This window comes from Rhincodon typus, chromosome 14, assembly GCF_021869965.1.
Source record: "Rhincodon typus isolate 14 chromosome 14, sRhiTyp1.1, whole genome shotgun sequence".
Classification (NCBI taxonomy): domain Eukaryota; kingdom Metazoa; phylum Chordata; class Chondrichthyes; order Orectolobiformes; family Rhincodontidae; genus Rhincodon; species Rhincodon typus.
This window is the reverse complement of record NC_063345.1, coordinates 26,626,459-26,637,009: the sequence shown is the minus strand read 5'-3', so window position 1 is coordinate 26,637,009 and position 10,551 is coordinate 26,626,459. Positions and strand designations below refer to the sequence as shown.

General features: G+C 38.0%; 2 long non-coding RNA genes across 2 annotated transcripts; both read left to right on the top strand.

The window, feature by feature from the left end:
- Positions 1–19: 19 nt before the first annotated feature.
- LOC125484882 lies at positions 20–5,311 on the top strand. Its single transcript, XR_007263690.1, has 4 exons — positions 20–64; positions 426–492; positions 3,682–3,845; positions 5,250–5,311. It is a non-coding gene; the product is annotated as an uncharacterized LOC125484882 (long non-coding RNA).
- Positions 5,312–5,819: 508 nt separating this feature from the next.
- LOC125484883 lies at positions 5,820–10,171 on the top strand. Its single transcript, XR_007263691.1, has 2 exons — positions 5,820–5,871; positions 9,453–10,171. It is a non-coding gene; the product is annotated as an uncharacterized LOC125484883 (long non-coding RNA).
- The last annotated feature ends 380 nt before the right edge of the window (positions 10,172–10,551 follow it).

The window sequence follows — 10,551 nt, the reverse complement described above, 5'->3', positions numbered from 1 at the left end:
GTTGAGGGACCGCTCAAAAGAGAGAGAAAAGAAAGAAGACAAAGAAAGAAAAGATCGCAAAAGGGTAAGAGAGATAAACATTAAAGTAAAGCACGCGTAAGACTAACCCGATACGTAATTTGTCAGTTGTGGGTTTTTTTGAACCAAATTTGGTGAATCGGTTATATTGGTTATTATGTTGAGATGTTACTTACTGTGCTGAGTAATTTTCTTTCTATTTCTGCTTTTTAACTTGTCTTTCATTCTTGGTATTTGAAGAATTTTAGATTAGTAATAGATGTACATATTCTGTGTCTATTTTGACTGATCAATCAGCTTTATTTGTTTGAATAACATGATACCTGCAAACTATACTTGGAATGAATTTCTTTTTGAAACACCACCTTTGTTATTCTCAATTAGACTTTCTTCTTGTTCTTTCCCAGGATCATTCAAACAGTGATCGAGAGAATATACAAGAATCAAAAAGGCGTAAAGATGAAAATGGGACAGGTTAGTGTTAATATCTAACTTTGTGTCGTTTAAATTCTGAATGCAACTTGACAAATCCAGGGTGCCTGAATGCTGCAGCAGTGGAGGACCAGAAACTACTGTCTCCAACGTTGAAAATGGCTCAGAGTACTGAACAATGAAATAAAAATGGGAACACCTTACCCGGGAGAATTAGAAGACCTGATTGAAGGCATAGTCTAATAATTTTTCTGAAGGTCTTTAAATGGATTGGATGAGAGGGAGTTACTGTGGATAGCTTCTACCAGCTCCCTAGTGGGAGTCCGAGAAATCTTGTTCGTCAAGATTCCTTTTTAAATGATTCATCAGTTTAAAATTTGGATTTGCCCTGATCAAAATGAATCTTGGAGCAATATGAAGTGAGTTTGAATATTGAGTACTAAGATGCGATTAAGCAAATGGCTGGGAGGATTTATTTCATGATATAAAGTTCTGAACTGAAAGGCAGGTCTCACGTCCTTTGAGTAATAACATCAATTGATGTTTCACCCATTTCCATCAACTCCTACATTGAACAGGTGGTAATTACAAATATGAACAGGCAAGTTTACATTAAACTCGTATAGACTTTGTAACCTGTCTCTTGCTCACCTCATCGATTCTTGCTCTTGACCAAGTTTATCTTCTACATGCATGCAAAACAGCATACAGGGGGTTCCACTGTAATGTGATAGTTGCTTTCCAGTGTAACATCGTGTTATGGAAAATTACACTATATAAACAACTGGGCCTGTGGGAAAAGCGGGGTTAGGGGCAGACCACCAAAAAAGCGTAACACAAAGGACAGCATGACTGTCAACAGCTGTTCAGACAGGTTGATCCAACTGTGACAGCGGCTTTGCAACTCCTTCTTGGATTGACACAACTGTCCTTACTATTTCTAAAAAGTGCAGTGCAGTTACCCAGGTGTTCTGGTCAATGCTTAGTCAGCAACACAATGACAGATTGTCTGGTCATTATCACATTGTTGCTTGTGGAAGAGTTTTTTGTGAAAATTAGCTGCTGTATTTTCTACAATGACTGCTGTTCAAAAATACCTCAGTGGCTCTTTGTAACATCCTGAAGTTGTGAAATGTGTAAGCCTTTGTAAGCAAGAAGATCTCGGTTCAAGTCCTGCCTCAGAACTCAATGGCCAAGGAAGGTGCGTTCACAATGTGACTAAAATGATTGAGTATCAGTCAGCAAATTCTTCCAACACTACCAGTAGCAGACTGTAAGATTGGGAGAGATGCCGAGTCAGCCGTGTGACTAAAAGAACTTTGGAGACTCTACAACCACTATCCATAGTTCCAGACTGTGACATATACATAAATGTATATTGCCATAGCAACTCAGACTCCTTCAGCAATCTTATCACCGCACCACAAGGGTATCGAGGGATATGGAGCAAAGGTGGGAAAATCAAGTTGAAACATAAGTCAACCGAGATCTGATTAATTACTTCAGTAGGCTGTTGGAGCTTCCTGTTGTACCCGTGTCCCGTGCCTCAGTGTTTCCTTTCAAGGTAAGTTAGATATACTGTTTTTCACTCTCCCCTATACAGTACTATTCCTGGTAACCAACCTCCTGGCTTCTTACTTTTCAGTTTTAATGAAGGCTGATGGGGAGAATTTCTCTGGGGCTCTCAGAATCACAGCATTGTACGAATACACTGTAGGCATCATTAACAAAGGGCTCCTGATAGCAAGGTGCCTACTCAATGGAATCGTTTTCGAGCCAACACAAGTTCATGTTTTAGAAAAAACGTTCCTCTCTTCGTCAATCATGTTATAGCCAATTTGCGTTGCCAGAACACACATTACAACAGAATCCCCTGCATGTCATGTTCTTAATTTTCAATGATCAGAACTTTTTGGAGGCTTTTTATGGTGGAGTCAAAGAAAGATAGTGCTTCATCACGAGTAAATCACAGGAACTTGCTCTTTGGATATTTGTGACTAATGGTAAAGGAAATGAGAGATTAATATCCAGTATAGAGTTATTAAAAGGTGCAAGTAAGAGCGTAGAACTGGAGGAGATTGCATGGATGGGTAATGAATTTCTAAATGTTTTGAAATTTAGGAACTGTAAGGTTTGGGAGAACTAGCTATAGATCGGAGAAAGCAGAGATAGGGTGCAAGTAGTGAATTATTGGTTAAGTTGTTGTTTATATCTCTGCTTATGCAGTATTGATTCTTGTTGACTAATTCGGTCAATTCTTTCGTCTGTACCTGTGAGGAGGAGGGATGGCTCTCATATCTTTGTCCTCATCAATCTTCTTGGTTACTTCCTCAAAAAACTCAATCAAGTTTAAGAGATATGATTTCCCTTGCACTAAACTGTGCTGACTATCCCTAATAATTCCTTGCTTCTCCAAATGCATATGAATCCTGTCTTTCAGAATCACTTCCAAAATGATTTAGCTTTGTGTGAATGTGAATTATCTCTAGAGATTAGACAGATTAAATTTGTCGCAGATAATGTCATTTCTTGAATAAGATGCCTGCTCATTAGCATTCAGCAATTTGTGCCTCCATTGTTTCTTATTATCCACATTTTGTTTTAATCAGAGCATCAATTTTCTTTTTAAATGAAATGCTATGGACATGTTTTAAGATTTTTTACAACATTTGTCCAGTAGAACTCCTCCCCCACCCCCGGACATTTTTTAAAAACTAGCATTCAAGGAAAAGGGAGTTGAATTGCGCATATGTGTGATTATGATGATTTATGGTATGCAATCTCCTCAAGTGTGGTAACTGATATGTATTGCTATTTCCCAGTTATGTCTAGCAATGAAAAGAAATGCATTGAAATGAAAGAGCTAAATCAGTCGATTAAACTGGTAAATGTCATCACTGTTGTAACGCAACAAGATCTGCTGAGATTTTCCAGCAATTTCTGTTTTTGTTTCAAAACAGCTCTTTTTCAATTACTTGAACTGTAGTGTGCACCTGAAGGAAAAAAATAATCAGTTCATTAACACCTCCAACAGTGCAGTGGTTCATCTGTATTGTATAGCAATTTTGTCCTATGTTGTATGTTCATGTCTTGAGTGGGATTTGAACCCAGAACCTTGTGATTCTTAAGGCATGAATGTTACAACTGAAGCAAGTCTAACATTAGTCTACCTTTTTTTGTAAATTTTGTATTTACTACAAGAGAAATGAGGATTCAATGTTTACTTAACAGGTGGCTCTGGGAAAAGGAGTAAAAGTGCAAGCCCTGCAGATTCCCCACGTTCAAACGAAAAGGAGAAAAATAAGAGTTCAAAATCTAGCTCTGGTAAAGACCGGGATAAAAATGATTCAATCAAGCTAGAAAAAATAGAAAAGAGTTCAACAACAAGCAAGAAGGTATAGTCTTTTAAATATGAATGTATATATCCTTGATAATTGGTTGTAGGATAGGATTAATTTTGCATACTTAATATATTGCCTAAGAAATCTACAAAATCATCTTAAAGTAGCAGATCATTTTTGATCCAATACTAATGTCAAATTATGTATTTTTTTAAATGAACTTCTATTCACGTGTGCTTTTATTGCGCAGTGAACACTTTCCTAAAAAGTGTGTGTTTTGGCAAGAGCCTGCAAAGTTAAGAAAAATAAGATGTTAAAATACATACAGGACTTAACCTTGTTGTCAGTTGCACATGATTAGCTTGGAGCATTGACAGTATTGTCAACTTTTCTGGGGGATTGCTTCGCTTTGTCGTCCAGTGGTGAAGTTAGAAATAGCTGCAATTCTCAGAAATGAAGTAAAAGCAGAAAATGTTGAGAACATACGGTAGATCCACCAATATCTTAAAAAAAAAACTGGTATTTCATTAGATTACTCCCAGTCATGGATGGCCACTTCTTAAACTGTGGTTTATGTCACGCACATAATACGCAAACTAGGGTTGTATCTGATGAAATGTGTCATACAAATTCAATTTATGAAATTCAGCAACGTGTAAACCTTAATTTATTAATTTCTTAATGAATTCATCTGTCAAGTCGATTGGTTTACTGCCTTATTATGGGCCCAATAAGTATTAGAGAGGGGATAAAACTGAAACCTAGTTTGAGTAGTGGGCACAATTTTCACAGATCCTCCTTTGTCTGTTTGTATTTTCCAGATCTGTGTTTTCTGCCCTACTGAGCATTATAATTTAAGCTCCAATTCCTCTAATTTATCAGTTCCAGTTTTATGCACCCTTGCGAATTTGTTCTCAGTCATTCTTCCTACTCCACAGCCATTTGCCAGTCTGGATGTAGATGTGGGATGTTGCTTCATACTGAAAGAGCAACTTTGTTCCACTGCTGCATTGGCAATTTACCTAATTTTCTGGGCATTGCTTCTTGTATTTGCAGTCCATTATAATTTACCTAGAGGTAAGAAGCTTAGGGAAAGTGGGATCTCCTTACACTTCATCCATCATAAAGGAAGTGCTGACATGAGGGAACAGAGCTGGAGCTATTGTGAAATATTATGGATGTACTGAATAATAGGAATAAAGCAGAATAGTAACTTGAAGATGGGTAACTTTGATAATGAGGCAGAAAAGCAATGTTTCAGTAGACGAGCAAGACTTGAAAGAAAGAAGCTGGCAAAAAAAGTGCCCAGGTGGTATTGTTGGACACATTTGTGTGTACAAAATGTTTTTGTCAGTCGTAATATTTTTTGTTTCTCCCTTAGGCAATGCAATTAATGTGACCTAGATCTGTTCAACATGTCTAAAGTTTGTAACTTTTTTTCATTATCATATTTTACAGGAATCTAGACATGATAAAGGAGAGAAAAAAGAGAAGCGTGAGAGTGGAGGTCTGAAAGAAGACAAAAAACAATATCCTTTCATTAATGCTCTGGCAATTGAAATATACTGATTTTTAATAAAAACTAGATTTATGGAAATTTCTACATAGATTAGAATTTGCTATTTTAAATACAGGTGTGGCATGCAGATTTGAATTGTCAAGTAGCTGAATGGGTCATTGATGTTCGCAGAGATAGTAGGAATTGCCGATGCTGGAGAATCTGAGATAACATGGTGTAGAGCTGGATGAACACAGTAGGCCAAGCAGCATCAGAGGAGCAGGAAAGCTGACATTTCAGTTCGAGACCCATTTTCTGAAGAACGGTCTCGACCCGAAACGTCAGCTTTCCTGCTCCTCTGATGCTGCTTGGCCTGCTGTGTTCATCCAGCGCTACATTGATGCTCGCAGTCTGATTTGACCAATTTAGGGCCCTGCACTGGTTTGAAACCAACTTCTGTTTCTGATTGAGATTCTGCCTCAAAATCCACAATACAAAAGCACAATAATTGTGATTTTTCTTAACAATGGTACTCATAAATCATCAGAAAAACATAGATAATAAAGAATGACACAACTCGTGGTAAGTTTGATTCGATTTAAGACTGAAATCAGTTTAATGTAATCTATCAATTCTTATTTTAGCACTTACCTTGGAATTCAGTTCACTTGGAGTTTGCTGTGTTTTTTCCCTGTTTCTTTCTCTTGATGTGCACACAACTTGAAAGCTGTTCGCTAAATTTACCAAACAGAGTGATGACAGGAATTTAGTGAGTTGGGGATTGTAGGGCACATAGCGAGGGAGGTGCTAAGTAATTTAAACTAAGGGAGCAACAGTAAATATATAATCATAATTTAAGATCTAAGAAGATAAATTGAAATTGAATTTCTTGGAGTGTGCTTTCCAATGATAAAGGGATACAATTTGTATTTGTTAAACATATGATAAAATCAGTAATTAAGCAGTTAGAGATGAGCGCAAAATTGAAAACATTTGTAAGTTTGATTAAAACAGTGGGATATCGTAGAATCTGTTGCCTGCAATTTCTGTGCCATGTGGGAATTCTGGAATGCTTCATGTGCCTTAGTGAGACCACATTGTGGAGTATCTTGTTCAGTATTGATCTCATTATTTAAGGAAGAATGTAAATGAATTGGAAGCTTTTTGCACAAGATTTACTGGACTAATACCTGGAAAGGGATAGGTTCCTTTATAAATGCTGTAAATTTCCTGTGGTGAACCTTCCAACTCTAACCTACAATAGCAGAGCTGTGGACAATAGTAAATTGCTAACTATCTAAGAGATAGGAAGAGATAGCCAATGCCACTGGAAGCAGCATTTTCAAATTGGTTTTCAGTATCGAATAATGATGAAGATGCAGAACTCTGCCTAAACACAATATGGAAAATATGGCTTCACAGCAAATGTGTAGAAATGTAGTGGTCATGGGGGAGTCGCAGGCTTTTCTGTACTGTTGAACAGTTTGGCATACAATGTTGCCTCCCTTCTGAAGACAGAATAAATCACCGAATGGTTGCAGAATATTTTATCGTAGATAGTTGAATGGCTATAAATTGTCTTCAGAGTTGGTACCATTACATAGCTTGAAAAATGGTTGAGGTTCGGTGGAAGAGTTGCCTTTAGGCAGGTAAATAGCAAAATGGTCATAAGAAGGATTGGGGATGACTAAGTGGCAAAAAGTCGAGCTCTGCTTAGGGACATGCATAGGGGTAGTGATTCAGCCATTTGAATCTGTTCCACAATTCAATAACCTATCATGGTTGATTTGATTCCTTCACTTTCCTGCCTCCCCTTTTCACAAGCTTGCTTTCAAGAATCTGCTTTAAAAATATTGAAGTACTCTGCTTCCACTGTGTTTTGAGGAAGATAGAGTTCCAAATACACATGGCCCTCCTGTGTGCCTTTGTTAGGAAAGCCCCACACACTGACCAAGTACTGAATTTCAATAGCAACCACCCTAACACACACAAATGGAGTTGCGTGAGAACATTATTTAAATGGGCAACAACACACTGCAGCAGCACAGAACTACGCCAAAAAGAAGAAGAGTACCTCTTCCAAGCATTCAAAGACAACGGATACCCGAAAAACTGGGTCAGAAGGTGCCTATTACATGAACAACACCAGGAAGATAGCACACCCTCCGACACACTCATCATGCTACCTTACATCAGGAACACATCTGAACTGACCACTGGGCATCATAGTAGCACAGAAACTCACATCAATCCTATGCCAACTGCTCACTTGAACCGAAGACCCACTACCCACTATGTACAGGACCAGTGTCATATACAAGATTCCCTGCAAAGACTGCAACAAACATTACATTGGACAAACAGGAAGGAAATTAACCACAAGAGTACACGAACATCAACTGGACCACAAGAGTACACGAACATCAACTGGCAACAAAAAGACGTGTCCAATACTCTTTCATCTCCATCCACGTGGATAAGGAAAACCACCAACTCGATTAGGACCACACCAGGATCCTGGGACAGGTAAAGCAGAGTCAAGCACGGGAATTCCTAGAGGCCTGGTTCTCCACTAAGAAAGCCATCAATGAATGCATAGAGCTAGATCCCATATACGCTCTATTGCGAAGGAAAACTGGAAGTGAGGTAATCCAGCTCAATGTTCACCAGAGTTTAAATGACAGGCGGGAAAACACAACAGCGTTTGATCGGAGGCTGCACTGATGATGTTATCCAGCAGGGTAATGAAACGTCTGCGAAACAACGAACCAGCTTGGCGAGCCAACCAACCACAACATCTACAACCCGAGCTACAAACCTATTCTAAAACCTTAAATATTTAAGAGCAATAAGATAGATGGAAAGGTTGCTTCATAAAGATAGGTTGGATAGCCTGGGCCCATATCTGCTGGAGTTTAGAAGAATAAGAGGCGATTTGATTGAAACATCAAATACGCTGAGGGATCTTGACAAGTTGCATGCGGAGCGGATGATTCCTCTTATGGGAGAATCTAGATCCAACAGTCATTGTTTGAAATTGAGGGATCACCCAGCTCAAGCAGAGATGAAATTTTTTTTCTCCAAGGACCATGAGTTTTTGGAATGTTTTTCCTGAAAAGCTGGTGAAAGCAGAGTCTTTGAATATTTTAAGGCAGGCATGGACAGATTTTTGAGAAGCAAGGTTGTGAAAGATTAACAGAGGTAGGTGAGAGTATGTATTTCAGGTTGCAATCAGATCAGCCATGATCTTATCAAATGGCAGAAGGGAGGTTGAATGGCTTATTTGTGTTCCTTATTTGTATGATTTTTATATTAAACTGGTGGTCAATAAGTGGGACTTCAGAATTTTCGGCACCAATAGCTTTTGCTTACTTCATTGATTTACATAACATATCCCCAGTGCTTCATGGGTAACAGTCATGACCAAGCAAGAAAAGAAGAGACAGTGTTGATACTAGAGGTAGTTCTGGACTGGACTTTTGAAGGTGAAAGGATACATAATAAAGTGGAGGAATTTAGGGAAGGCCCTCCATAATGTGAAGGCAGGATGCTTAAATGTTCTTCTATAAGAAAAAAAAGGGCAAGTCACAGGCTAGAATTGGAAGGAAAGAAGCAAGCTCACCTTAAGACTGGATAATATTCCAGAGGTCAGCTTACTTTAGATGAGACCAGGAATTCTGGAACGGTATGAACAAGGAACTTGGATACATAGATCCAGTGAAGCTTCACAAGACATGTGACAGAAGAATACAACTTTATGTAAGGTGGAATAAAACATTGGAGATGAGTGTGGGCCAGATTTGGCATTTTTGAGATGGAAATATGTAGCCTTTTCTTGAAGGCTTTGCAAAAAGTGGATTTCATAGTACACTGAAATTCATTGAGTAAAGTTAATTACAATTTAAAAGTTTGTCAGCTGTTGTTATAGCATCACTTATAATTGCAGATCAGGATGTGATACCCAAGAGTATCGTGAGTGACTGCCTCTACAGGTTCAATTGACACTAGCAACTCACTGTGTGGCACATTGAATGTGAACACCTAGTTTGCTGTGTTGATATACTGGCACTTGTTTGAATTCCAATCCAAAATTGTAAAGTCATCCAGGAGTATGCACTTGTGATGCTTTTTAATCTTCCAAGTTATGTTTTATCTTTTTACAGGTTCCCTGCCCCTCACCTCACCTTATCCCCATTGGATTACAAGCTGCTGCCATGGATTTACTTGTGCTACTGAATTTTGGATACTTGGACTTCATTTCTAAGGATGGCAAATCACGACAGAGGACCTAACCGAAGCCTATTAAAATATTTTGTTGAATTCTTTTCACTCCATTTCTGTTGGCCATCGTTTAAAAGTTGAGTTGTGTTGTCTTTTAACTTGATGTTTTGTCTGTATGCATGTCATTTTCAGTATAATACTAGCAAGTGGTTTGCTGTTTAATATAAGCACAATGTGCTGTACATAGCAAAACCACAGAGTATATTTTGTAGTCACTTTGAGAACAGACTGGAGTCTGCTGCAGACTGTCTACAACCTTCTGTCTTCACCTTTATGGCAATGAAGATATTTGTATATTATGTATACACTAGTATAGTGATTGTGTGTAATTAAAATCAGCCGTTGTTTAATTTACTGATTAAAACTATCCTGTGCAGCATCTTGTGTTTATTCCATGAATTGCAATTGAATAAAATGAATTGCAAGAATTGTCCTTTAAAAGATTAAATTAGGTTTAAATTGTACAACTACAGGAGATTTCTATTTCCATGAATACCTATGTTTGGTCATAAATTTTCAAGATTGCATTTGAATTTTTTATCTGCTGTATTCTACCAGTGTAATCTTTTTTCTAAATAAATGGATAGTTTTCTCAGTCGGTCATCTGTTGTAATGGGCGTTTTGCTCATTCTTTTTGGTATTGTGGTTTTCAATTTGCAGTATTTTTCTCTATGCACTTTTGGAGACGGTGGACATAAAGTGAAAATCGCCCTAACTGCTTCATGCTTCTAACTTTTTGTTTGTAAGTTTAGACAGACTATCAAACTGGTTTGAATTAGAAAGTCAGCTTTATTTATTGATCTGAAAACACTATATATTTTTGTTTGAAATGAAATGCCATGGATAATCTGTCTTGGTTTCCTCCTGAGGTCTCCAGAATTTCAAATGCTGACCCTCATCCAACTTGATTCTGTCTTGATGGCACTGGTCATTGACTGGCACTTGTGTGGTGTGATTGTTACTTGACATAGACTGCTTCAG